Here is a 27,135-nt window from a genome sequence, read left to right as displayed (position 1 = left end):
CTCAGTTAAAGAAAGTGGTAACTTCCAAGGCCAGAGGACCACCGGCAGTGTTCACCTGCGTTAGCGCGAGACTATGCACCAGTCTCCAGCATGGGCTGTTCTAAAGCAGCGTCTCCACGACCGTGTCAGGAGCACGCTGTCCTTAGGACCAGCCTCCCCAAAGGCTGAGTCCACTGCTGGGGGATTTGGTCTGACCACCGACAAAGCTCAGCAGCAGGAGGAGGAACCTGTGAGAAGGGGGAGGAGCCAGAACCAGGAAGCGGGACCAGTGGTGCGAAGGCCCTGCCAAGGCACCCCGCACGTCCCGGGAGAGCCCAGGGTGGGCCGAACACCTGGAGCCACGGAGAGCGGAGCAAGCTGTGACGACGGGACTAGAGGGGCAGGGCCTCAGCAGCCACGGTAGGATTTCCGCTGACACCCTCGGAGTGAGCGGAGCCCTGAAATGGCTTCTGCAGCCCACAACCTGAACAGATGCGGAGTCCAGAAAGGTAGCGGGCTGCGATCAAGAGCAGACTGTGGCGAGGGCGGGAGGGAGGCCTCGGGTAGAGCTGCGATGGATCCCTTATGATCCCTCTCAACTGTCAATACCAATGGTATCAGCGAGCTCTGGGGTTGAAAACTGCGGTAGTTGGGCCTCGTACTTGAGACTGCAGTAGGATATTCACTACAAACCCTTCCTCCTGCTCTCTGGTGGGCGGCGAACTCCTGCTCACCCTTGGAGATGCAGCTAGACCTCGTCTCCCCGTGAAGCCCTTCCCCTGCGCTCCTAGCACACCCTGAACGTACCTCTATGTGCAGAGACAATACTGAAATCAGCATGCCTATCATGGCAATTTCTTTTTTTAAAATAGTTATATGCATGCGTGTGGTCTTGGTTGCAGCACGTGGGCTCCTTCGTTGCAGCACGCGGGCTCCTTAGTTGTGGCATGTGAACTCTTAGTTGCGGCATGCATGTGGGATCTAGTTCCCTGACCAGGGATCAAACCTGGGCCCCCTGCATTGGGAGCACGGAGTCTTATCCACTGCACCACCAGGGAAGTCCCATGGCAATTTCATTTTTATAATGAAACAAGCTCTCTAAAAAGATTCAATTAATGGAAATGTATTATACCATGACAAAAATGCCCAGACTTTTCCCTGAGTTGTCAGTTTTCTAGACTCTACCAAAAAATACATCCCCATACCATTCTAAAACCATCTTGAAAGAAAGGAAGGGAGGGAAAGGAAGGAAGGAAGGAAGGAAGGAAGGACTTTCCCAGTGGGGCAAATGGAAATGACCTAAATGCATAATTGGGGATCGTCTGCCACCCTTGAGGAGACATGGAGACTCGGGTCTGTAGAAATACATTGTTAAGTGATAAACTTGAAGAACGTGCACACCGTGATGACACCATGTAAAAGCTCACAGGTTAACATGAAAGTCTGCAAGAAAACCTCGAATAATCAATACCGAGTTCAGTCTTCAAAGTCCTGATTTGGTTGCAAATTCATACTGCTTTTTTTAATGTCAAATGTGTATTTTTTAAAGCAACCAAAATAATTTATTTTGCTCTTGAATCTGCAATTTGGGCAGGGGTTGGCAGACTCAAAAGTATTTTTTAAAGCTTCATTTTCACTTAAAGCCTAGCTTGACTGAATGCCTTAATTGAAATGAAATAGAAATGATTTTCTTTTAAAGTTTCATCAAATACTGCTATCCACCAGACCTTAAGGACAACTGCCTCTTAAATTTTTCTGTAACTCAGATTATATTAAAAATAACTCAATATGAAGCCCAAAACACAAGCAACAGAAGAAAAATTAGGTAAACTGAACTTCATCAAAATTTAAAACTTTCGTGCTTTCAAAGGCTACTGTCAAGAAAGTGAAAAGACAACCCACAGGATGGGAGAAAATATTTGCAAATCATATATCTGATAAAGGACCTGTAACCAGAACTCTTAAAATTAAACAATAATTTTTAAAAAAAACAACTTAAAAATGGGCAAAAATGGTCAACATCATTGGCCAGGTAGTGAAATGCAAATCAAAACTATAATGAGACACCACTTCACACCCACTAGGATGACTAAAACCAAAAAGGCAGACAATAACAAGTGTTGCTGAGGACGCAGGAAAACTAGAAGTCTCATACACTGCTGGTAGGAAGGTAAAATGGTGCAACGATTCTGCGGTTCCCCAAAAAGGTGTAAACACAGAGTTAACATTATGACCCAGCAACTCCTCTCCTAGGCATATGCTTAAGTGAAATGAAAACACATCCACACAAAAACTTGTACATGAATATTCAAAGTAGCAGTATTTACAATAGCCAAAAAATGGAAACAATCCAATGTCCATCAACTGATGAATAGATAATGAAATGTAGCCTATCCATACAATGGAAGATTAATCAGTCAAAGAAGGAATGAAGTACTGATGCACGCAACAACATGGATGAACCTCAGAAACATTATAATTTAAAGAAGCCACACACAAAAGGCCATATATATATTATCCCATTTATATGAAATGTTCAGAATAGGCAAATCCATAGAGACAGAAAGTAGATTGGTGGTTCCAGGGAATCGGGAGTAACTGCTAATGGGTATGGGGTTTCTTTCTTTCTTTTTTTTTGGGTGGGGGGGTATGACAGAAATACTCTGGAATTAGATAGTGGTGACGGTTGCACAATTTAGTGTATATACTAAAAACAACTGAATTGTATACATTAAAAAGGTGAATTTTACGGTATGGGAATTACATCGGCCTCAGAATTAGCAGTAAGACCCTAACATTAGATTTACACGTGCCACAGACGATCTCCTTGTCCCTTCAGCAGTATCCTTTTCAATAAGCCAGTTACACACACAATAGATACTCTATTAGGATTACAATACCATGTGGTGGCACCAATGCATGTCATACATGGCACACACTAATCTGAACAGGAAGTTGGTTAAGTAGGTTACTGGCAGGAAAGAAAATAAACCATGCTTTCAGCAAATACCTCAAAACTAAAGATAAAAAAAGTGCATTGTATGCCAACCCTTTCCTTTTCATAACACTATTTTTTCCAGCTTTTCTATTGTGTACTTTTATCTTGCACTATCAATTGTTTATGGATAGTGTATCAGTAGTAGCCTTTTCCCTGGCCTTCTCCACCCCCATGCTGGCTTCCAAAGCCAATTACTATATTACAGTAAACCAAGGGGGAATCAGATCCAAGCATGGAGAATATATATCTCAAATAGAAATGTTTGTATGGATTAAAGGTAGACAGTATTTATTGGTCATTGATCTAACTGCCTCCATTCTTACAGATAATGAAACCCATTTATTTCTTTATAACTTTTATTATATAGGATTTTGGGCATGGCATTCCAAGAGCTTTCCAACCTCATATACCTGCCTGTCCCAATTATATCCCTACAAGTCGCCATCCCCAAACCTATCACAGGCATTTACTGTCCAGCCTTTGCTCAGGCCCTTATCTTGGACTAGCAGGACCCCCACACACATCAACAGCTATGAAAATCCTAGTCATCCGAAGGCCCACTTTTGCCACCCCCACCCCCCACCCTCTGACACCTAATCTTTCTCCTCATTCTCATCATCATTCCACCTCTATTACAGCTCTCCTTCACTTATGCTTTAACCATCTGTCAGTTGTGTACGTGTCTGTTTCCTAATTACAGCGTCAACTCCCTGGGAGGGACACACAACACCTAATGCCATCCATTCATTTGTCCTTTTTTGGTTCTGCAACATCTAGTACAAAGCTTTCCATTCGATGAGGTACCAAATGAATGCTAAACTGAGAACAAAGAGTGAACTACTTCCTCCTTCATTCTTGTTATTCTATTCTTATTTTTCTATTTGTACTTACAGTTCTGTGTTTCTCTATTCAATTAGTTCCTTCCCCCATTCTATTTTTGAGGTCTATTAAAATGTGTGTGGGGGAAAAAATGTGTGGGAGAGGACAAAAAAATTCATTCTTACTTGAAAGTCACATGAGGAAACCTCTTTAAAATAAGTACTGAATGCAACAGGAAACGCTGAAAAACGACATTCCTCTAACAAGTTATCAAAGGGAGAGTAGGCTGGGTTTATAAACTGCTTCCTCAAAATTTCAGATTTTCAAATCTGAAACCCCGTGACTAACTCTCACTTCCAAAACCTTAAACTGAATTTATCACTCCTGGTTTAAATTTAGGAACAATTTTTTTTTCCCCCAAAATCACACATTCCTTTTGCACTCACTCTGAATGCCCTAGTGAGAGGCATGCCACTTCATTTCATAGCTTGAGAAACCGAGGCTTGAAGAAACTAACCAAGGCAACAAAAGCATGGATAATCCCTAGATTATTTCTATTTTCGCCTGAGGTGTATTTGTTTCCTCGTATCTTAATACAGGTGTCTCGCTTAACAGCCTATTAGCTCCACCCTTTATTTCCAGTCTTCCTGGTCGTCTGTGCTGAAACACACGAATGAGAGAGGCAAGTCAAGGAAGTCATTAAGTGTAATAATGGGTGTGATCTCTTACAGCAAAAGGTCAACCAAAACAAAAAGAATTAAGCAAAATTCCACAAGAACAGACCAAACTGGAGGCACAACTTGGCAGATGAAATAAATTATCTAGGTGGCCACTGAGCATTACCTCAGAGAGAGCTAGACAAGGAAAATGCTGTGTAAATCAAACCACGCTTCCACGATATCAGAGCAGCTCACTCTCCTTAAAGAACTCGTTTCAGTAAGTACTCTTTTATGAAGATGAGCTAATTAAACTTTAAAGAAATATATACTTTCAATTTTGCTTAAAACAAGGCACCTTTGTAGTTAGGTATACTAACCATTAACAGTGGTGGAGAGAGTGGGAAGGGAGAAGAGAGGAGAAAAAAAGAGATTTGGTTAAGGAATTCAATTTTCTTAAATCATCCTGAAAGTACAGAGCAGCATGATCCAACAGAACTTCCTGTGATGACGGAAATGTTCTTATGCCCAATACCGTCGTCACTAACCACATGTGGCTCTTGAGCACTTGAAATGCGGCTGGTCCAGCTGAAGAAGTGAATTGTTAATTTTATTTCATTTCAATTCGTTTAAACTTAAATAGCTACATGAGTATTGTATTAAACAGTACAGGTATCCAGTGTGCTTAATTGGGAGTCCATGAAGGAGCTGCAGGGGGAAAATGCACCTCCTAGAATCACATGTGAAATAAGGATGAGGGTATGGATGGAAGCATGTACTTGAGCCTTTCTCTGGAAAGAGTATAAAAAGGTTTCACCAGATTCTTAAAGGAATGTGGACCTCAAGAAATGATCAATACATGTCTGCAATATTTGTATATTTCGTGTGATCGATCTGTGTAGTTCATAACACCCTCAAGACTTTCATCTTTACGTGGCGTTACTATTTCCCTCACCCATAAGACTTTCCTAATATTACACTTTGCCCATGAACTGTGACAGTTCAATGAAGAGACTTATTCACAGGAAACTGCTAATCCTATAAGTGAGGATCACATTTTGTTCTTTGTTTTATTTAATGAAGTCCTTAAAAGGAACAAGCATAAATCTACCTATAATAAGACACCTGAAAAAGGCATTTGAAATGCTTGACAGAAAAGAGTGGGGATAAAGGTTGCACTTTGGGGGACAGAATTAAAATGCAAAGAAATGGATAAAGGTCACAAAATAGGAAAACTGTACTGGGAAGTACAGCTAGGTACTTCAGGAAGAAGACTGCATTATGAAAGAAATGAATTTTTTTTTTTTTTGCCATGCCGCGCAGCATGTGGGATCTTAGTTCCCTGATCAGGGATCGAACCCTCGCCCCCTACATTGGAAGCACGGAGTCTTAACCACTGGACTGCCAGGGAAGTCCTGAAAGAAATGAATTTTAATATGCATGTTAGAAAAATACATTAAAGCAGCAAAACACAAACTAAATGTGATTCCTAAATGATCTGCTGTAACTTAAGGGAACCTTGGTTCTGACTTGTCTCTTCAAGTTAGATAAGAAAACTGATATCTTTAATTTGGAGCAGAAAAGGTTAAGAGCTGGAGAACTTCCATATAAGCTCAGGGAAGAGTTAGTATAGCAACACTGACCACGAGGGCCACAGCAGGTAGAACTCTTTGGCTGTTAGAGAAATTAAATAAGAGGAGTGGAATTTCCCAAGGTCTATTTAAAGAGAACAGCTGTATGTCTGGCATACAGGACTCAACTAGATTAGAGGCTCCCATTCTTCAAGGAAGTTGTCACCAAGTCAAAATGAGAAGAAATTTAAGAGCACTGCAGGTAGCTTTTGTATATTTCGTGTGATCAATTAAAGAAATATAAAGTTCACTTCATCCCACTTCTCCATCAGTGATGCTCCAGTTTGTCCCCACCAAGGTACTGAAGCTGACTTTGCTTAAAAAAAGCTTTCCAAGCCCCAACTTACTCTGCCATCACTACCCATTTCGGCTCTGTGCCTGATCAACCCTCTACCCTCTCACTAAACGCAGGTTCTCAACCCCTCTATCCCCCTGAATGTCAGCAAAAGTCACCAGAGACCTCCTAATGGCCAGTCCATTGGCTTCTCCTCGGTCCTCATCTAAATGACCTAAGGCACATGCAGCCCTAAATAATGAAAAAAGTGCCTCTCTTAGGACTTCCCTGTGTACACTTCTGGAGACACACCCTCATGGTTGACCAATGTTCTCACCAGAGGCCCACCTAGGAGACAGTGAACTCTGAGATGTAGAGATTTATCTGAATGTACATGATATAAAATCTCAGAAGGGTACACAAGGCTTTTTTTTTTTTTAAACAAATAAGGTAATGGAGGCCCAACTGGGAAAGGGTCTTGTAAGTATCACACCCATAGCTGGAGGCCTCAGTAGGACCTTCAAGTCTTAGCCAGGACTCAGCCACCATTACTGCCTCTATTAGGTCTAAACAGCCTGGCAATGACCTTGAAAATGCTTCCTACTTCATTGTTCATAAAACTACCCTGATAATAGTTTCTGCTTTCTCTTCCCCTCACCCCGTTGGCTTTCTGCAACCTAGATGGCTCCCTTTTCTTACGGGCTCTTAAGGAGATGTACCGCAAGGTTGATGACCTTACCTCTTCCCAAACCATATCTTCCTGGGATATAAAACCCAGTGATTCCTAAACTAAAGCCCACCTCCACCCTCCCACCCCTTGGGCACCAGATAAGAATTCCAACCCCCTTTATAATATATTCATCTGGTACCCTGATGGCAGTTCAAATTCAACATATCTAACACCAAACTAACTATTTCCCCCATTTTCAAAATCTCTTTCTTCTTCTGTCTTACCCACTTCATTCACCCACACAACAAACATGTCCACTTCCCTCCCTACCTACTGCCATTCTCTTGTTTGCTCAAATAACAAATGCTATGACCATAGTAACATCAGCCACCACTGTTCACTGAATATCTACTAGGTACCTGGCAGAGAGCACCTTGAAGTCACCTGCAAGTTGGACACTACCACCCATGTTTTATAGATCAATAAACCAAGTTCATAAAGATTAAATAACTTCCCCCTGGTCTACTTAAACAGGGCAGGTCAAACATGTGTGACCTTCACTCCCATCAGAAGACAGGAAAGGTCTAAAATAATGTACAAACCCGAAAAGGACAATAAGAGAGAACAACTGTAGATGAGAGACAAAACCGAGAAGATGGAAAGCAAATGGTCCAGCAGTGACAAACTGAAGAGACAGAAATCCTAACTTGGGGAGAAGCAGCTGACAATGAGAAACCAGCCCCAGAGAGCACACAGACCCCAGAGGGCACGAGGCACTTCTCAACAATGACTGAGACAGGCTGGCTGGGCGGAAAGCACAAGGGTAGACCCCATGACACCTCCTCTGCACCCAGGGGCCCCTTTCCCCACCAGCAGACCCACTTCCTAATAAACTGTGTGCAGCAGAAGTTGGGGATGGAACACTCTGGACAATGAGGGAGGGGAGATCAAGCGACAGTGCACACAGGAAACCAGGCAGGGCAGGGTATGTGATATTTTGGAGGGCACCACAGAGGTCCTGGCCGCCCACAGGATGCCACACAACTGGCGCTCAAGGGAGTTCAGTCTCCACGTTAGCTCACACCACATTCCTTTCAATGACACCGTATCTTTGTGAGGCGGGGTTTCCCAGGGCTAGTGTGATAAAATTCAGGTACTGTGCAAATATTAATGTGGAACAGGATATGAGGGTAGGAGCTGTTTGCTCCCAAAGAGGATAGCTGAAATTTTATTTAAGAGTACTGGAACTCATTCTAGAAAATGCTCTGCACTCACCAACATGTGGCCTTCAAGCAGCTCTTCTGTTCTGACTTCCAACTAAACCACATATGTATGTTCAGGTGTATTCACCTAGTCACTGCTCTGGTTACACATGCAAGTGTGAAACTGCGCACACCGGAGAGGTTGCCTAGCCACACACCGCACCCCAGGGAGTTCCAGCATTTGCAAACCTGTTAAATCATTTAAACACTCCCTATCTGTTAAAGTTCTACAGAGCAAGTTCCAGAAACAGGAATCTGTAAGGCGTCTTTCACGCTTCTCTAACACTGATAACACAACCACTCTCAAGAGAACAAACCTTCTGGAAACGACCTTGGCTTCTGTACCCCCAAACCTAATCCAGCTCATAAGAACCTGGAATGAAAACAGTTCACGCTGACCCAGCAGCTCAGTTCACTGGCTACACTGCTCTGCTGTCCTTCACACTTGGATAATGAAATGTGGCCACGGGATGAATGTAGAAAGTTGTTCCATACTGTTTCTCCATCCCCGTCAAACAACAGTAGACATTTGTAAGGCATCAGGCCTCGGACACAAGTGGAGCCTGTGTTCAGACTCCCCGTGATGAAATGAGCCGGGTTCAGTGAAGCCAGCGTGAAGCCTCCATGGCCTGCTTCGCTTCTTTCTATATTTCTTCCAAAACGCACGGCCAGCTCTCCCGAGCCCATGCTCATCTAGCTATGACCTTGCCTACATTCACTTAGATCTCATCTTCTCTGTGTTCATGATAAGCAACAGCATCCTAAACCCTGTACCGGCCACGGTCAAAAACTAACAGAAAGTAATGGAAGAACCCAGAACGTGGAAACACGGAGAGCTCAACTTCACTACACATACAATACCAAGATTCACGCTGGGAAATGGAGAGTTTTCCGAGTTCTCTCCCCAGCTGGCACACCCAGGCTTTCTGGCAAGCTCTGGCCTCACCTCCCTAACCCAGGGTAGCCGGCCCCCCTCCTTCCCTCAGGTACCCTGACCTTTCATCTGCATCACAGCTTTCCAAACTCGCTGAGGCGTTTTGTGAGTTCACCCCCTCAAAAATAAAAATCCTTAATAAATGTTCTGCTGAAGACCTACTTAGTCACAGGCCCTGTTTTCTTGTCCTTGGTTTTGACTAACAAATTTATTACCTAGCTAGCTTTCAAGTGAGATGTGTTTCCCAAACACACACACACACACACACACACACACACACACACTCTCACTCTCTCTCTCTCTCTCTCTCTCTCTCTCTCTCTCTCCCATTTTGCTTATTTCCTCCTGCTGCTTGACCAGCAAATTGCCTGAGGCAGAACTACAGGCACACCTCGTTTTTATTGCACTTCACAGATACTGTGGGCTTTTACAAATTGAAAGTCTGTGGTAAACCCTTGCATGGAGCAAGTTTATCTGCGCCATTTTCCAACAGCATTTGCTCACTTGTCTCTGTGTCACATTTTCATAATTCTTGCAATATTTTAAACTTTTTCATTATTATTATGTTTGCTATGCTGATCTGTGATCACTGATGTCAGTACTGCAAAAAGATTACAACTCACTGAAGACGCAGATGATGGTTAACATCTGTTAGCTATAAAGTATTTTTTAATTAAGGTACAAGCATTGTTTTTCTTAGGCATAATGCTACTGCACACTTAATAGACAGGTACAGTATAAATGTAACTTTTATAAGCACTGGGAAACCAAATTTGTGTGACTCGCTTTATTGCGATGGTCTGGAACCAAATCCAAAATATCTCCGAGGTATGCCTGTACTTGAAAGCCAATTATGTGACGTCTTTACTTGGTGTCATGTATTCTCATACACATACGTTATAAAGTAAAAGCATCTCATTTTATGAAGAAAGAAATGTGATGACCTAACCTGGCCAGAGAAGCAAGCCAACTGCAGATCCAGCAAGACTCCTCCAAGGCCAGTGGATGTTCTTCCTGCACCAATTCCTCTGATCTTTCCCAGAATAAAACCCCTCCAGTAATAACAGAGCACACATCCCTTTGTTAGACGCCACGAGATAGCAATCATTTTTAGGTGTATAATTTAGCATCCCCTCTACCCCACAGCAGACAAAAATTGATAAGAGGCAGAGAAATCTATCCATTAGCAATGAACAACACACTGTCCATCAGCACAAGTCAAAAAGCAAAGCTCCTCACAAAAGATGCCATGCTGACCGCATGAATAACAGAATAACACTCACAGTGATTCCTAAACAGAGCCAACCCTTTTTTTTGGCCGTGCTGCACAGCTTGCGGGATCTCAGTTCCCCAACCAGTGATTGAACCCAGGCCACAGCAGTGAAAGCCCAGAATCCTAACCACTAGGCCACCAGGGAACTCCCAGAACCAACCCTTTTGGACTCCTCTCACTCACTCCCAAAGTTCACCTAAGAGTTATATCTGCCACCAGAATGAAGCACTACATGGACTGAAGGGGCTAGATTTAGGCATGGTGAAAACAGGCTGGAGAATGCCAGAGGAAGAATGCAAAATTCAATTAAAAAAAATTTCATCGCTTATTTGTTCTTTTTTTTTAAAATAAATTTATTTTTAATTTTTATCTTTGGCTGTGTTGGGTCTTTGTTGCTGTGCATGAGCTTTCTCTAGTTGCCGCGAGCAGGGGCTACTCTTTGTTGCAGTGCGTGGGCTTCTCACCGCGGTGGCTTCTCTTGTTGCGGAACACGGGCTCTAGGCGCGTGGGCTTCAGTAGTTGTGGTGGGTGGGCTCTGTAGTTGTGGCGCACGGGCTTTGTTGCTCCACGGCATGTGGGATCTTCCCGGGCCAGGGATCAAACCTGTGCCCCTGCATTGGCAGGCAGATTCTTAACCACTGCGCCACCAGGGGAGCCCCATATTTCTTGATTTCAATGATAAAATGCATGCAGAACTATTGTCTACTTAGGCTAATTCAAGGAAGAATTTTATGCTCAACAAGAATGGCTTCCCAATTTGTTTCTTGTAAATATTCACGTGATCAACTGACAAAACTATCAAAAACACATCAACCTTATAAATTAGGAGCTTAGGATTAACATACATACAGTAATATATATATATAAAATAGATAACCAACAAGGACCTACTGTACTGCACAGGGAACTCTATTCAATATTCTGTAATAACCTATATGGGAAATGAATCTGAGAAAGAATGAATATACATATATGTATAACTGAATCACTTTGCTGTACACCTGAAACTAACACAACGTTGTAAATCAACTATACTCCAATAAAATTTAAAAGAAAATTTAAAAGAAAAACAATCTTTCCCCATTTCACCTAAGTCCACCCACAGTAAATGCCATGACACAGGTACCTACGTGCTGGCGTGCAGCTGTTTTTTTAAAACTTTTAACAAATTTATTTATTTATTTATGGCTGCATTGGGTCTTTGTTGCTGTGCGCAGGCTCTCTCTAGTTGCGGCGAGCGGGGCCTACTCTTTGTTGAGGTGCGGGGGCCTCTCACAGCGTTGGCTTCTCTTGTTATGGAGCACAGGCTCTAGGTGCATGGGCTTCAGTCGTCGTGGCACGCGGGCTCAGTAGTTGTGGCGCACAGGGTTCACTACTCCGCGGCATGTGGGATCTTCCCGGACCAGGGCTCAAACCCGTGTCCCCTGCACTGGTAGGCAGATTCTTAACCACTGTGCCACCAGGGAAGTCCCAGCTGTTTTGTTTAAAGACACCTGGCCCATGACCTTGGCTGGGCAATAAATTTTGTTCTAGGACAAAGTTAGAACGTGATCTCATGACTGTGATTAGACTGTAAGCTTCAGGGAGGTGGGGACTCCCCACTGCCCTTCATATCACCAGCACCTTTGTATCAGCAACCGACGGGCTACTCAGAAAATGTTTGTTGACAAGTGGAATAATACAGAAACCAAATTCCCTATGTCTACTTCAAGGGCTCTGAGTGACTCTCAAGTTCTGACACTTTTGCCTTCGGAAAAAAAAAGGGGGGGAGGGATTTCCCTGGTGGTCCAGTGGCTAAGACTCCACACTCCCAATGCAGGGGGCCCAGGTTCGATTCCTGGTCAGGGAACTAGATCCCAAGTGCCGCAACTAAGACCCGGCACAGTCAAATAAATAAATATTTTTTAAAAGGATGGGGGGAGATTCTGTTATCAGAAATTTTTTGGTCAATTTTTCAAATGAATGAATATGTCCCTTAATCAAGGGAAATCTCTTCAAGTTCTCAAATCCTCCCCACCCCCTGCTCTTTCTAAAAATGAGGAGGCGGTACCCTAAATAGAACCAACATCACATTTGAAGAACTAGAGAAGCGCTGACTGTGAGCTCTGGAGTTACACAGACTGAGGTCAAGCAGGGCTTCTCAACCTGGGTGCGAGCGACATTCTGGGCCAGACAACTGTTTGCCGTGGGGAGCAGTCCCGTGTATTGTAGGCTGTTGAGCAGCATCCCTGGTCTCCACCCAATAGGTGCCTGCAGCACACCCTCTCAGGTGTGAACCAAAAATGCCTGCAGACACTGTCAAATACCCTCCGCCCCCCACTGAGAACTACCACTCTAAACTCACACAGCCCTGCTCTGAATCCCGGCTCTGCCCCCTCACCACCCGTGACCATTGGAACAGACCTACCCCTCCTACGCCCCAGCAAATTCTTCATCTTTAAAATGGAGCTAATACCACAGAAATGCTGTGAGAAGTAAATGAAAAGATGTACTTACAGGATTTACATGCACAGAACTCCCAGTGCTGGAGTGGCCGCCCAAGAAATGGTAAGAAATGAGGGTAGACTAAAAGTTCGTCTCTAGAACCAAAGGAACTTATCTGCAGGCCTCCAGAGTACCACAGTCTAGATGGAAGAAGTGGCTGAGGAAGAAAGAAATGAAAATAGGAGAGGCTGGACAAGAGGGAAGAGCACTGAAGTATTTCCTTAGTCTCCAAGAACCCAGCTTGGAGTCAAGGCCAGCAATGTTCTACTTAGTTTTCCTCCGTCTATTCTAACCTCACAAATGATAAACCAAAAATATCCCCAACTCACAAAACTCTCCAAAGTAAATAAGTCAGCAAGCCAGAAACTTTTTAGTACAAACAAGAGGAATTTACAATGTCCACACAAAAATACTGAAAGCTCCAAACGGCCACAGCAGATGCAGAGAGTAGGAGGCAAGCAGTGAAGATAACTTCAACCTAAGCTTCTAAAAGCGAAACAAAGAACAGTCTTCTTTAAAGTCCCTGGCTGAAGAATACCGAGCTTCCTTCATCTCTTCAGTTTTGTTCCACCCAACGGTTTTTGAGATTACGGGCAATTTACGTATTTTCCACTACAATGATGCCAGAGGAAGACAAACCCGGAAGAAAAATTTTTTTAATTGATTTTTTTAAAAGGAACCAAAATCTATTGATTTTTTTCAGGCCTCCGAAATCCTACAAAAAGAGCGCGGTCACGTGACAATTTGGAAACTAGCAGAAAAGTCATTCCTAAAAAGAACCCCGGTCACGGGATGTGTCATCATTTGAAAAGAAAAAACCACCACCCAAAAACCAACTGGATACCTCCACAACTATTTGGTCAGCACTTAAAATTTTCATCTTGCCTCCCTACATACTAAGTTGGAAGAAAGAGAGGAACACGATTCCGAAATCCTAGCGAGAGTCTGAATCCGATAACACCCCACACGTCCCAACTGGTCTTCCGAGTGGCCCCAACACCTTAGCAAATATCCACCTGGGAAGCAGGTCGGAGGTCGCCAATATCAAATCGTGCGCGCCTCTGCTTTCTCTCCATGAGTCATGCGGGAGTGCGCTGGGTTGGCGTGCCTGGGTGGGGTTTCTCCGTGTGACCCTGTGTGTCTCCCCGGGGGTTGGTGTGGATGTGTCCCTCTCCCTGGGTGTTTGGGTATGTGTCACCAGGTGTCGATGGATCTCCTTCCCCGTGTGTGTGTCTCCAGGACGTCTGGGCGTCTGTCTTCGGGCGTGTGTCTCTCTCCCCGGGTGCGCGACCCCATCTTTCCACCTGCGTCAGTCAGTAGGAGGCAGTGGGCAACAGGCCGCCCCGCCACCCCGGGGGCGGGAGAGTGACCCGCACGGGCCACGCACGCCTCCCGCCCCAGCTGCCCGAGGCCCAGGCCGCACACGCGGCCCGCGGGCTCCTCTCAGACTCTGACGCCCGCGCAGCCCGCCTAGGCCCCCGCCCGGCCCCGAAGGGAGTCAGCGCCCCGCTCACCTCGCAGCCACACGGAGGAAGCCCGGGAGCTCCGGGCCGGCCCGTCCGGGTGCAGTGAGGAAAGAGAGAGGGTCGAGGACCCAGCGGGCAGCTGACGTCCGCAGCACTGCCCGGGTCCGACTACAGCTGCTCCCGTCCAGCACCGAGGGAACAACATGGCGACGGGGCGGGGCCGGGGAAAAGAGGGCGGGGCCTGACCGGCGGGAACCCTGGGAAGGCGGGGCGGGGCCTGGTCGGAGGGCCCGGGGGCGGCGGGGCCTCGAGGTCTCCTTCGCCCAACCCTCACCCACTCCGTGCCTGTCAGTTCTAGCTAAATCCCGGTTTTTCTTCCGGTCGGCTATTCCTCTGGTCCTACGGCTACGTTTCCGCGCGAGAGAGCACGAAATAATAGTTATCTTTAAAGGCTGACGTAAAGTGGAAATAAATAGATCGCATAAGCACAATCACAGGATGCTGTGATTACGTTGAGAAATGAATATGCAAATAGACAAACGAGTAGATGAAAAATGAGAACAGCTGTGATACTGTGAAATAACAGGATTTTTGAGTAAATTTTTTAAATTTCCTTGCTCTTGTTAAAAATTTTACTGCCTCTGTCCTCTCTAAATAAAAAGCAGTAGTGGGAAAAGGGGGTACTGGGGAAACTCATCTTAATTCCTCACTTTAAACATGGAGTTGATCGAACGGGTCTTCCGATACAGGCTCCTGGAGACCAAAGAGGGATTTTTAGTCCCTCTAAATATATTTTGTAGGGCAGATTTAGTTTTATTTTCCAAGAGAAGGATCTCACTTTTATTATTTCCTGGACCCACAATCATTAACCTCTGGCTCTTTAGGGAGTCATTTTCAGGTAATGAATCTAATTTAAGACTTTTCATTCAGTACTAGAACGGTTCTATTTGAGAGAGTTTGTCACAAGTATCAATATAAAAGACAATTTTAGAATACTTGTGGAAGTGGGACACGTAATAAAGACTGAGTTCTAGTTTGAGCTTCAATGAATTTTTCTTTTATAGAAAAAAAAAATCTTAGGGACTTCCCTGGTGGTCCAGTGGGTAAGACTGGGCACTCCCAATGCAGGGGACCCGGGGTCCATCCCTGGTGGGGGGAACTAGATCCCACATGCATGCCGCAACTAAGAAGTCCACATGCTGCAACTAAGAAGCCCACATGTTGCAACTAAGACCTGGGGCAGCCAAAATTAATTAATTAATTAAATTTAAAAAGAATCTTATCCATATAGGTTATTTCCCCAAGGAAATATGAGTAAAGGCTTATAAAATACAAACCTATTGACAATAGGGAGGAGGAAGAGATATTCATTATCTTATTTTAAAACACATAATTAAAACTACACAACAAAACAAACATATAAGAACATTAGAGTTAATTTTCCAAAAGAAAATAAAAATACGTAGTGTCAGATACATTGGACTAAATTGCAACAAGCATTCCATAGGGTCACTAAGGAAATGCTACCTGAAAATCATGTGTCATAATCATAGCCAAGGAGTGACGGGGTAAGGGTTTATCTCTGTAACCGGTAATACCAACCAGCTATTAACAGGTGCACTTATGAAATTATTGTACCTTGACTTAAAGTAAGCCTTGAGAAATCTAAGAGTTTTCGAAAAAGGGCCCTAAGAAGGTCCTACAAGTGATTCTTACGCTGTTCCAAAATGTGAGTGAGGCATATAAACATATCTGAGTGTAGCCATAGTCAGCACCTGAAGAAAGAATTGCAGAAAGCTACTTTTTCTGAAATAACTCTTACTTGGACACTAGCCAGCTGACTCTTAAGAATACTTGTATATTTTGGTCTCTTCCACCATCCACTTTTTCTTTTTTAAAAATTTACTTATTTTATTTATTTTGGGCTGCATTGGGTCTTCATTGCTGTGCACGAGCTTTCTCTAATTGCTGCGAGCAAGGGCTACTCTTAGTTGCGGTGCGTGGGCTTCTTATTGCTGTGGCTTCTCCTGTTGTAGAGCACGGGCTCTAGGCGCAGGCTTCAGTAGTTGTGGCACGCAGGCTTCAGTAGTTGAGGCTCACGGGCTCTAGAGCGCAGGCTCAGTAGTTGTGGTGCACGGGCTTAGTTGCTCCACGGTATGTGGGATCTTCCCAGACCAGGGATAGAACTCATGTCCCCTACATCGGCAGGCGGATTCTTAGCCACTGCGTCACCAGGGAAGTCCCCACCATCCACTTCTTTACCTAATCGATTTGACAGTGCAAGAGTAGGGTGGGTGGAAAGATTTTTCCCTGAAGGGCAAGTTTGGGGCATTTTTGTTGTTGGATGTGTGTGGCTGGCAAGCTGACACAACTTAGATAGATGGTCTCTATCACTCTTGCTCCATGAGCTTGTTTACTGATGAAAAACATTGAAGAACTGACGTATTTTGGCCCCCTTCGTCTAATTAGGGTTTTCGCCTTTATATTCTGTAAACATCTAGTGCATCACTCAAGGAGGAAAAAGAGATCAAGGCTGCTGGGCATTAATGATTCCTTTCCTTAAATAGCACCTACTTATTACTATGAGCACTGGGAGTTAATACTCCATTTCAAGCTGGAGTCTGAAAGAAATCACCTCTGGTGTCTCTGATGAAAAGCTACAAGTAAGTGGACCCCAGATTCAGGTATAATAAATATTGATTATAATTAAACTGACTGTGGACTTCTTACACTCCACGCTTCCACTGCAGGGGGCGCGGGTTTGATCCCTGGTCTCCTGGTCGGGGAACTGAGATCCCGCATGGCCCGTGGCGCGGCCAGAAAAAAAAGAAAGAAAATTAAATTGATTATACTTTTCACATACAGGGAAAAAACACAGGACTCAATGGTCGGCAATTTGACCATTAAATGACATATCTAAATAATCAGATATGTGACCTCTCAGGCATTGAGACTACAGCGGGTAGACAAGACACTGGAGGAATTCAGGGGTGTCCCCAGGTACCCTCCCTCATTTTTGCCTCTATCCACCAGCTGTGTTTATATCATATGACCTTACCTTGCTGAATAAATTGGATTCAGTCCCTTTCCTAAGAGAGCTCAGAAGAGTGGAGGAGACATTCAATAAGCAACTAAATAAATGTGGTTATAAATTGGATTAAGGGCCTTGAAGGAAATAAACAAGGTGCGGCTGGTGGGAATACAGGGTGATGGGACCAAAGAAGGCATGAGTGAGGAGGTAACTCATGATGAGCAAGTAGCAGTGGGCAGGGCTGGTGCAGGTTGAGGGCACAGCAGTTCACCAAGAACCTAGCATGTAGCTGCACTCAAATTCTAAATAAAGATGCAAACTATTACAAGATCTTCATCACTGATGGAAAAACTGAAATTATAATTTTTTCTCTATCCATAACTAAATCCAATGTGCTCTCTTAAAAGTAATAAGTACATGTTGAATAGCGCTGCTCTTTCTTTACCACACTCTAAACATAGCTTAACCTGGGCAATTACAGAGGGCAGAATGACACAGGCATTAACCTTCAGGAATGAAGTGGGGAATTTGATCCCTTTCCTGATTTCCTGGAGAATGTGAGTCATAAACTGAACTTCACCTTTAAAGGCAGTAGGAGGAAAATCCCAGGCACAACATGGTTACGATATGTAAATAGTATGTTTGTGTGTGTTAGTATGGGTGTTTGTGCACATGAGTGTTTATTAAAAAAAAAAAAGAATGGAAAGGAAGTAGGAAACTCAAAACAGCTGAATTGTTAGGGGAGTAGAAATCTGGGTAATTTTTATTGAATTTTTGAATCCCATGTTACAATATGCTTTTGAGCAGTAAGTGGAAATTTTTTAATGAAGCAATTTTAAGCAACCTTTCGAAATACTTTCTATGACATCCAAATGTAATCTTTGCCTCAGACTTCAATGGTAAGGGCCAGACTAAAATCCAGTTATCTTACCAACTCGTTCCTTCAGACAGAAGCCCTTCCAAATCCACAGACACATATAAAAGTTTGAGCCGCTCCTAGAACTCAGGACAGTAATGCTGAAGTGTGCTCTTCCCACCTCCCCGTTGCCATACGTCTGAGTACCCAATGCCCATCAACAGCTTTCTTGACCTTTTCAGTGTAAAAGCTGAGACAACTATTGTGCTCACATAAGCAACTTCTTTCCTCTCACATCCTCCTGTCAGTGCCATCCACATAGGCATAAATAATCCATGCCAGTTCAGGCTGCTGGCCACAGCTGTAGCTAGGCTCAGCCTAAACTCAATGCCTGATTGGATTAAAGTGATAAATCCCTCACCCTATCTGCCTAATGAAGGACTGGGGGAACTCTCAACGGTGAAAGATATTATCTAGACCATTTATGTTTCATTTATACACAATGCACAGCATGCAACAAAAAAATATTAGACATGCCAAGAAGCAGCAAAAAGTGACTCATAGTCAAGAGAAAACAAAACAATAGAATTGAATATGTTATGACAATTTAAATGTATCTCAGGAATGCAAGGGTGGTTTAACATTAACAGTTTGAAAGAGGGAAAAAACATACAATCAAATCAATAGACGAAGAAAAAAATGCATTCAATAAAATTCAACAACCATTCGTGACAATCTCAGCAAAGCAGGAATAAAAGGGAAGTTTCTTAACCTCATAAAGAATATCTATTGAAAACCTATACCAAAACATCATTCATTCTTAATAGTTAAAATCTGTAATATGCCCTTTAAAGCAGGGCAAAGATAAGTATGTCTCTTCAACATTGCACTGAAGGTCTTAGCACACAGAAATAAAAGAACAAGTATCATGATAGCAAAGGGAGAAACAAAACTGTATTAAGGACAGATGATATGCTTAGAAAATGCAAAGGACTCCATAGAAAACTTATCATTCAAAGAGTTTAACAACTTGTCTTGCTATAGACTGAAAGTGTGTATCCCCCCAAAATTCATAGGTTGAAATCCTAACCACCAATGTGATACTCCGGCCAATCAGATACTCTCTTTGAAGATCTGAGTCTTGGGAAAGCAACACGGAGATGCTGGAACAGCTCAGAGTTCATTCTGCCATGGGTAGTGGTGGCCCCTGGTACCCAGTGACCACAGATAATAGCAGTGGTGATGATGCCAGTGGCAGGATCTAGTACCTATAGTAGTGACAGCATCTTAATTAAGCCATTCATGATCTGGATTCCTGTTTTCCTGCCCACTGTCCAAACTCAACACTCCAGTCTTGCCTCTAAGAGCTACCCAGCATCTCCCCAAGAAACTCCTTTTCTAAGTTAGAAGGAGTTGATGTCTTTATTTGCAACTATTGGGTTGGCCACAAAGTTCATTTGGGTTTTCCATAAGCTGTTAACACTCTCTTAACACTTTTGGATCAGCCAGCTTAAGCTAAGCCATGCAGTGGTAGAAAAAATGACCCCTCCTCAAATCTCCGTGGCTTACAAAAACAAGATTTATTCCTTACCTTAATGTCCATTATGGGTCAGCTGTGGTTCCGTTCCATGTCATCATCCCTCTGGACCCAAACTGATGAACCTGAGCTAGCGGAGCAGCCTCTGTCTGATATATCTCATTGACTGAAAGAAGAGAGATCAAAGTAATACCCCTGCTGGCTCTCAAAGCTTCCACGCAGAAGCAATGTTCATCATTTCCACCCATGTCATTGGCTAAAAAGCATGTCACACACTGGGATGTACAATCCTTCCAAAGGGAGGGGCACTGCAAGTCACGTGGCAAATCTGATCTGAGTGGTGTGGTGTTCTAGAACTGGCCCACTGGGAGGGTCACCAAATATTTGAACAGTAACAATATAACACAACTCTTACAACTCAGGGCTTTGTTTTATTAATTTGATAAGTTTCAAATTGCATAACATCAATGAAATAAATTGATTTTGAATAAGTTCCTTTTCTGGAGATTGAGTTTGAAACATGAACAACAGTAACATTTGATCTAGTTTATTAAAGTTGGATGCGGGCTTCCAAAGTGTGGGGTGGAATATGCAGAACAGAAACACATATGAACTCATATTGAAATTCCGCTCTAAGTAAAAACCTATTTTACAAAGTTTCATTAAGCATCTACCATGGCCAGAGATAGCCTCTGGGCTTTGAAGGATATAAATACAACTAAAAACTTGATGGACAATTCAAGGGAAAAAAACATGTCCACAAATAATATAAGGCAATGATAAAATAGAGGAAAATTCATAGGATTAGCTAAGTGTGAAATCCCCCACCGTAGAGATATAATGTAATTCAGCCTATGAAAATGTGAGGAAGGGACTACTTTACAACAAGGCATACAATTCAAATGCACAATAATTTTACACCACAGGGTATGTGTGTTTAGATGGAGATGTGCAGGGGAGGAGAGATTGATCCAATATGTTGCTAAGAATTCCCAACTTTAGTCCTTACAATGGTTAGAGTGATGACATTTGATTGAACTCATCTTTGTCAACTAAATTAAGAAACTAGGGGAAAATATCCAAATTTCCTTTTTCTTAAAGAAAAAGAATTTTATGACCTTTACCTTAGAGATAAGAGGGTTTTTTTTTTGCTTTCAAAATGTGAAGTTTGGGCTGCTTAAAGGAGCTCCAGAGACGGGTGAGAGCCACGGCTATCAGCGTGGACCCCAGAGACGGGCACGGGACGCTAAGGCTGCTGCTGCCGCCACCAAGAAGCCTGTGTGCGAGCACAGGTCACTATCCACACCTCCCCTCCCGGGAGCCTGTGCAGCGGGCCACTGCCAGGGTCCCGTTATCCAGGGACAACTTCCCCGGGAGAACGCACAGTGTGCCTCAGGCTGGTGCAACGACATGCCGGCCTCTGCAGCCACAGGCTCGCCCCGCATCCGCACCCCATCCCTCCCCCCGGCCTGAGTGAGCCAGAGTCCCCGAATCAGCGGCTCCTTTAACCCCCTCCTGTCTGAGCGAAGAACAGACGCCCTCAGGTGACCTACACGCACAGGCGGGGCCAAATCCAAAGCTGAGCCCCTGGGAGTTGTGCGAACAAAGAAGAGACAGGGAAATCTCTCCCAGCAGCCTCAGGAGCAGCAGATTAAATCTCCACAATCAACTTGATGTACCTGCATCTGTGGAATACCTGAATAGACAACGAATCATCCCAAATTGAGGAGGTGGAATTTGAGAACAAGATTTATTATTTTTTCCCCTTTTCCTCTTTTTGTGAGTGTGTATGTGTATGCTTCTGTGGGAGATTTTGTCTGCATAGCTTTGCTTTTACCATTTCTCCTAGGGTTCTGTCTGTCTGGGGTTTTTTTGTTTTTTTTTAGTAGAGTTTTTAGTGCTTGTTATCATTGGTGGATTTGATTTTTGGTTTGGTTGATCTCTTCTTTCTTTCTTTCTTTTATTATTACTTAAAGTTTTTTTAATAATTATTTTTTACTTTAATAACATTATTTTATTTTATCTCCTTCTTTCTTCCTTCCTTTCTTCCTTTCTTCCTTCCTTCCTTCCTCCCTCCCTCCCTCCTGCTCTCTCTCTCTCCCTCCCTCCCTCCCTCCCTCCCTCTCTCTCTCTCTCTTTCTTTCTTTCTTTTTCTCTCTTTTATTCTGAGCCATGTGGATGACAGGCTCTTGGTGCTCCAGCCAGGAGTCAGTGCTGTGCCTGAGGTGGGAGAGCAGTGTTCAGGACACTGGTCCACAAGAGACCTCCCAGCTCCACGTAATATCAAATGGCAAAAATCTCCCAGAGATCTCCATCTCAACGCCAAGACCCAACTCCACTCAATGACCAGCAAGCTCCAGTGCTGGATACCCCATGCCAAACAACTAGCAAGACAGGAACACAACCCCATCCATTAGCAAAGAGGCTGCCTAAAATCATAATAAGGCCACAGACACCCCAAAACACACCACCAGACGTGGACCTACCCACCAGAAAGACAAGGTCCAGCCTCATCCACCAGAACACAGGCACTAGTCCCCTCCACCAGGAAGCCTACACAACCCACTGAACCTACCTTAGCCACTGGGGACAGACACCAAAAACAACGGGAACTATGAACCTGCAGCCTATGAAAAGATCCCAAACACAGTAAATGAAGCAAAATGAGAAGACAAAGAAACAAACAGCAGATGAAGGAACAAGGTAAAAACACACCAGACCTAACAAATGAAGAGGAAATAGGCAGTCTACCTGAAAAAGAATTCAGAGTAATGATTGTAAAGATGATCCAAAATCTTGAAAATAAAATGGAGGAAATACAAGAAACATTTAACAAGGACCTGGAAGAACTAAAGACCAAAAAAACAGTGATGAACAACACAATAAATGAAATTAAAAATTCTCTAGAAGGGATCAATAGCAGAAAAACTGAGGCAGAAGAATGGATAAATGACCTGGAAGATAAAATAGTGGAAATAACTACTGCAAAGCAGAATAAAGAAAAAACAATGAAAATAATTGAGGACAGTCTCAGAGACCTCTGGGGCAACATTAAACACACCAACATTCAAATTATAGGGGTCCCAGAAGAAGAGAAAAGCAAAGAGACTGAGAAAATATTTGAAGACATTATAGTTGAAAACTTCCCTAATATGGGAAAGGAAATAGTCAATCAAGTCCAGGAAGCGCAGAGAGTCCCGTACAGGATAAATCCAAGGAGAAACATGCCAAGACACATATTAATCAAACTATCAAAAATTAAATACAAACAAAAAATATTACAAGCAGCAAGGGAAAAACAAAAAATAACACACAAGGGAATCCCCATAAGGTTAACAGCTGATCTTTCAGCAGAAACTCTGCAAGCCAGAAGGGAGTGGCAGGACATATCTAAAGTGATGAAGGGGAAAAACCTGCAACCAAGATTACTCTACCCAGCAAGGATCTCATTCAGATTTGACGGAGAAATTAAAACCTTTACAGACAAGCAAAAGCTAAGAGAATTCAGCACCACCAAACCAGCTTTACAACAAATGCTAAAGGAACTTCTCTAGGCAGGAAACACAAGAGAAAGAAAAGACCTACACTAACAAACCCAAAACAATTAAGAAAATGGTAATAGGAACACACATATCATTAATTACCTTAAATGTAAATGGACTAAATGCTCCCACCAAAAGACATAGACTGGCTGAATGGATACAAAAACAAGACCCATATATATGCTGTCTACACGAGATCCACTTCAGACCTAGGGACACATACAGACTGAAAGTGAGGGGATGGAAAAAGATATTCCATGCAAATGGAAATCAAAAGAAAGCTGGAGTAGCAAATCTCATATCAGACAAAATAGACTTTAAAACAAAGACTATTACAAGAGATAAAGAAGGACACTACATAATGATCAAGGGATCGATCCAAGAAGACGATATAACAATTGTAAATATTTATGCACCCAACATAGGAGCACCTTAATACATAAGGCAAATACTAACAGGCATAAAAGGTGAAATTGACAGTAACACAATCATAGTAGGGGACTTTAACACCCCACTTTCACCAATGGACAGATCATCCAAAATGAAAATAAATAAGGAAACACAAGCTTTAAATGATACATTAAACAAGATGGACTGCCGGGCGTGGTGGCGCGCGCCTGTAGTCCCAGCTACTCGGGAGGCTGAGGCAGGAGGATCGCTTGAGCCCAGGAGTTCTGGGCTGTAGTGCGCTATGCCGATCGGGTGTCCGCACTAAGTTCGGCATCAATATGGTGACCTCCCGGGAGCGGGGGACCACCAGGTTGCCTAAGGAGGGGTGAACCGGCCCAGGTCGGAAACGGAGCAGGTCAAAACTCCCGTGCTGATCAGTAGTGGGATCGCGCCTGTGAATAGCCACTGCACTCCAGCCTGGGCAACATAGCGAGACCCCGTCTCTTAAAATAAAAAAAAAAAAAAAAAAAAAAAAAAAAACAAGATGGACTTAATTGATATTTATAGGACATTCCATCCAAGAACAACAGAATACACTTTCTTCTCAGGTGCTCATGGAACATTCTCCAGGATAGATCATATCTTGGGTCACAAATCAAGCCTTGGTAAATTTAAGAAAACTGAAATCGTATCAAGTATCTTTTCTGACCACAACGCTATGAGACTAGATATCAATTGCAGGAAAAAAATCTGTATAAAGTACAAACACATGGAGGATAAACAATACACTACTTAATAACCAAGAGATCACTGAAGAAATCAAAGAGGAAATTAAGAAATACCTAGAAACAAATGACAATGAAAACATGACGACCCAAAACCTACAGGATGCAGCAAAAGCAGTTCTAAGACGGAAATTAATAGCAATACAATCCTACCTTAAGAAACAAGAAACATCTCAAATAAACAACCTAACCTTACACCTAAAGCAATTAGAGAAAGAAGAACAAAAAAACCCCAAAGTTAGCAGAAGGAAAGAAATCATAAAAATAAGATCAGAAATAAATGAAGGAAATGATAGCAAAGATCAGTAAACTAAAAGCTGGTTCTTTGAGAAGATAAACAAAACTGATAAACCATTAGCCAGACTCATCAAGAAAAAAAAGGAGGAATACTCAACTCAGTAGAATTAGAAATGAAAAAGGAGAAGTAACAACTGACACTGCAGAAACAAAGGATCATGAGAGATTACTATAAGCAACTCTATGCCAATAAAATGGACAACCTGGAAGAAATGGACAAATTCTTAGAAATGCACAACCTTCCGAGACTGAACCAGGAAGAAAGAGAAAATATGAACAGACCAATCAGAAACACTGACATTGAAACTGTGATTAAAAATCTTCCAACAAACAAAAGCCCAGGACCAGATGGTTTCACAGGCGAATTCTATCAAACATTTAGAGAAGAGATAACACCTATCCTTCTCAAACTCTTCCAAAATATAGCAGAGGGAGGAACACTCCCAAACTCATTCTACGAGGCCACCATCCCCCTGATACCACAACCAGACAAAGATGTCACAAAGAAAGAAAACTACAGGCCAATTTCACTGATGAACATAGATGCAAAAATCCTCAACAAAATACTAGCAAACAGAATCCAACAGCACATTAAAAGGATCATACACCATGATCATACGATCAAGTGGGGTTTATCCCAGGAATGCAAAGATTCTTCAATATATGCAAATCAATCAATGTGATACACCATATTAACAAATTGAAGGAGAAAAACCATATGATCATCTCAATAGATGCAGAGAAAGCTTTCAACAAAATTCAACACCCATTTATGATAAAAACCCTCCAGAAAGTAGGAATAGAGGGAACTTTCCTCAACATAATAAAGGCCATATATGACAAACCCACAGCCAATGTCATCCTCAATGGTGAAAAACTGAAACCATTTCAACTAAGATCAGGAACAAGACAAGGTTATCCCCTCTCACCACTATTTTCAACATAGTTTTGGAAGTTCTAGCCACAGCAATTAGAGAAGAAAAAGAAATAAAAGGAATCCAAATCAGAAAAGAAGAAGTAAAACTGTCACTGTCTGCAGATGATATGATACTATACATAGAGAATCCTAACAATGCTATCAGAAAACTACTAGAGCTAATCAATGAATTTGGTAAGGTAGCAGGATACAAAATTAATGCACAGAAATCTCTTGCATATACTAATGATGAAAAATCTGAAAGTGAAATCAAGAAAACACTCCCATTTACCACTGCAACAAAAAGAATAAAATATCTAGGAATAAACCTACCTAAGGAGACAAAATCAACCTACCTGTATGCAGAAAATCATAAGACACTGATGAAAGAAATTAAAGATGATACAAACAGATGGAGAGATACCATGTTCTTGGATTGGAAGAATCAACATTGTGAAAATGACTACACTACCCAAAGCAATCTACAGATTTAATGCAATCCCTATCAAACTACCACTGGCATTTTTCACAGAACTAGAACAAAAAATTTCAGCATTTTTATGGAAACACAAAAGACCCCGAATAGCCAAAGCAATCTTGAGAAAGAAAAATGGAGCTGGAGGAATCAGGCTTCCTGACTTCAGACTGTACTACAAAGCTACAGTAATCCAGACAGTATGGTACTGGCACAAAAACAGAAAGATAGATCAATGGAACAGAATAGAAAGCCCAGAGATAAAACCACGCACATATGGTCACCTTATCTTTGATAAAGGAGGCAAGAATATACAGTGGAGAAAAGACAGCCTCTTCAATAAGTGGTGCTGGGAAAACTAGACAGCTACATGTAAAAGAATGAAATTAGAACACTCCCTAATACCATACACAAAAATAAACACAAAATGGATTAAAGACCTAAATGTAAGGCCAGATACTATCAAACTCTTAGAGGAAAACATAGGCAGAACACTCTATGACATAAATCACAGCAAGTTCCTTTTTGACCCACCTCCTAGAGAAATGGAAATAAAAACAAAAATAAACAAATGGGACCTAAGGAAACTTCAAAACTTTTGCACAGCAAAGGAAACCATAAACAAGACGAAAAGACAACCCTCAACATGGGAGAAAATATTTGCAAATGAAGCAACTGACAAAGGATTAATCTCCAAACTTTACAAGCAGCTCATGCAGCTGAATATCCAAAAAAAAAACAAACAATTTTTAACCCAATTTTGGATTGAGTTAATCCAAAAATGGGCAGAAGACCTAAATAGACATTTCTCCAAAGAAGATATACAGATTGCCAACAAACACATGAAGGAATGGTCAACA

At 42.6% G+C, this 27,135-nt stretch overlaps 1 protein-coding gene across 8 annotated transcripts in view; it reads right to left on the bottom strand.

Annotated features, from left to right (window-relative positions):
• RAB9A (RAB9A, member RAS oncogene family) overlaps nucleotides 1-27,135 on the bottom strand; it is a 55,151-nt gene that overhangs the window by 6,398 nt on the left and 21,618 nt on the right. For 2 of the 8 annotated variants that reach the window (XM_032620755.1, XM_032620760.1), the window contains exons 1-3: nucleotides 14,495-14,656; nucleotides 13,997-14,284; nucleotides 12,993-13,137 (exon numbers count right to left, since the gene is read on the bottom strand). The gene's annotated coding sequence lies outside the window, so the exon portion shown is untranslated. Of the gene's footprint in view, nucleotides 1-12,992; nucleotides 13,138-13,996; nucleotides 14,285-14,494; nucleotides 14,674-19,924; nucleotides 20,037-27,135 lie in introns of those variants that run through there. The other 6 variants (XM_032620754.1, XM_032620759.1, XM_032620758.1 and 3 more) reach the window with 5 other exon arrangements.

Source organism: Phocoena sinus, chromosome X (genome assembly GCF_008692025.1).
Source record: "Phocoena sinus isolate mPhoSin1 chromosome X, mPhoSin1.pri, whole genome shotgun sequence".
Lineage (NCBI taxonomy): Eukaryota > Metazoa > Chordata > Mammalia > Artiodactyla > Phocoenidae > Phocoena > Phocoena sinus.
This window is presented reverse-complemented; position numbering and strand designations above follow the sequence as displayed.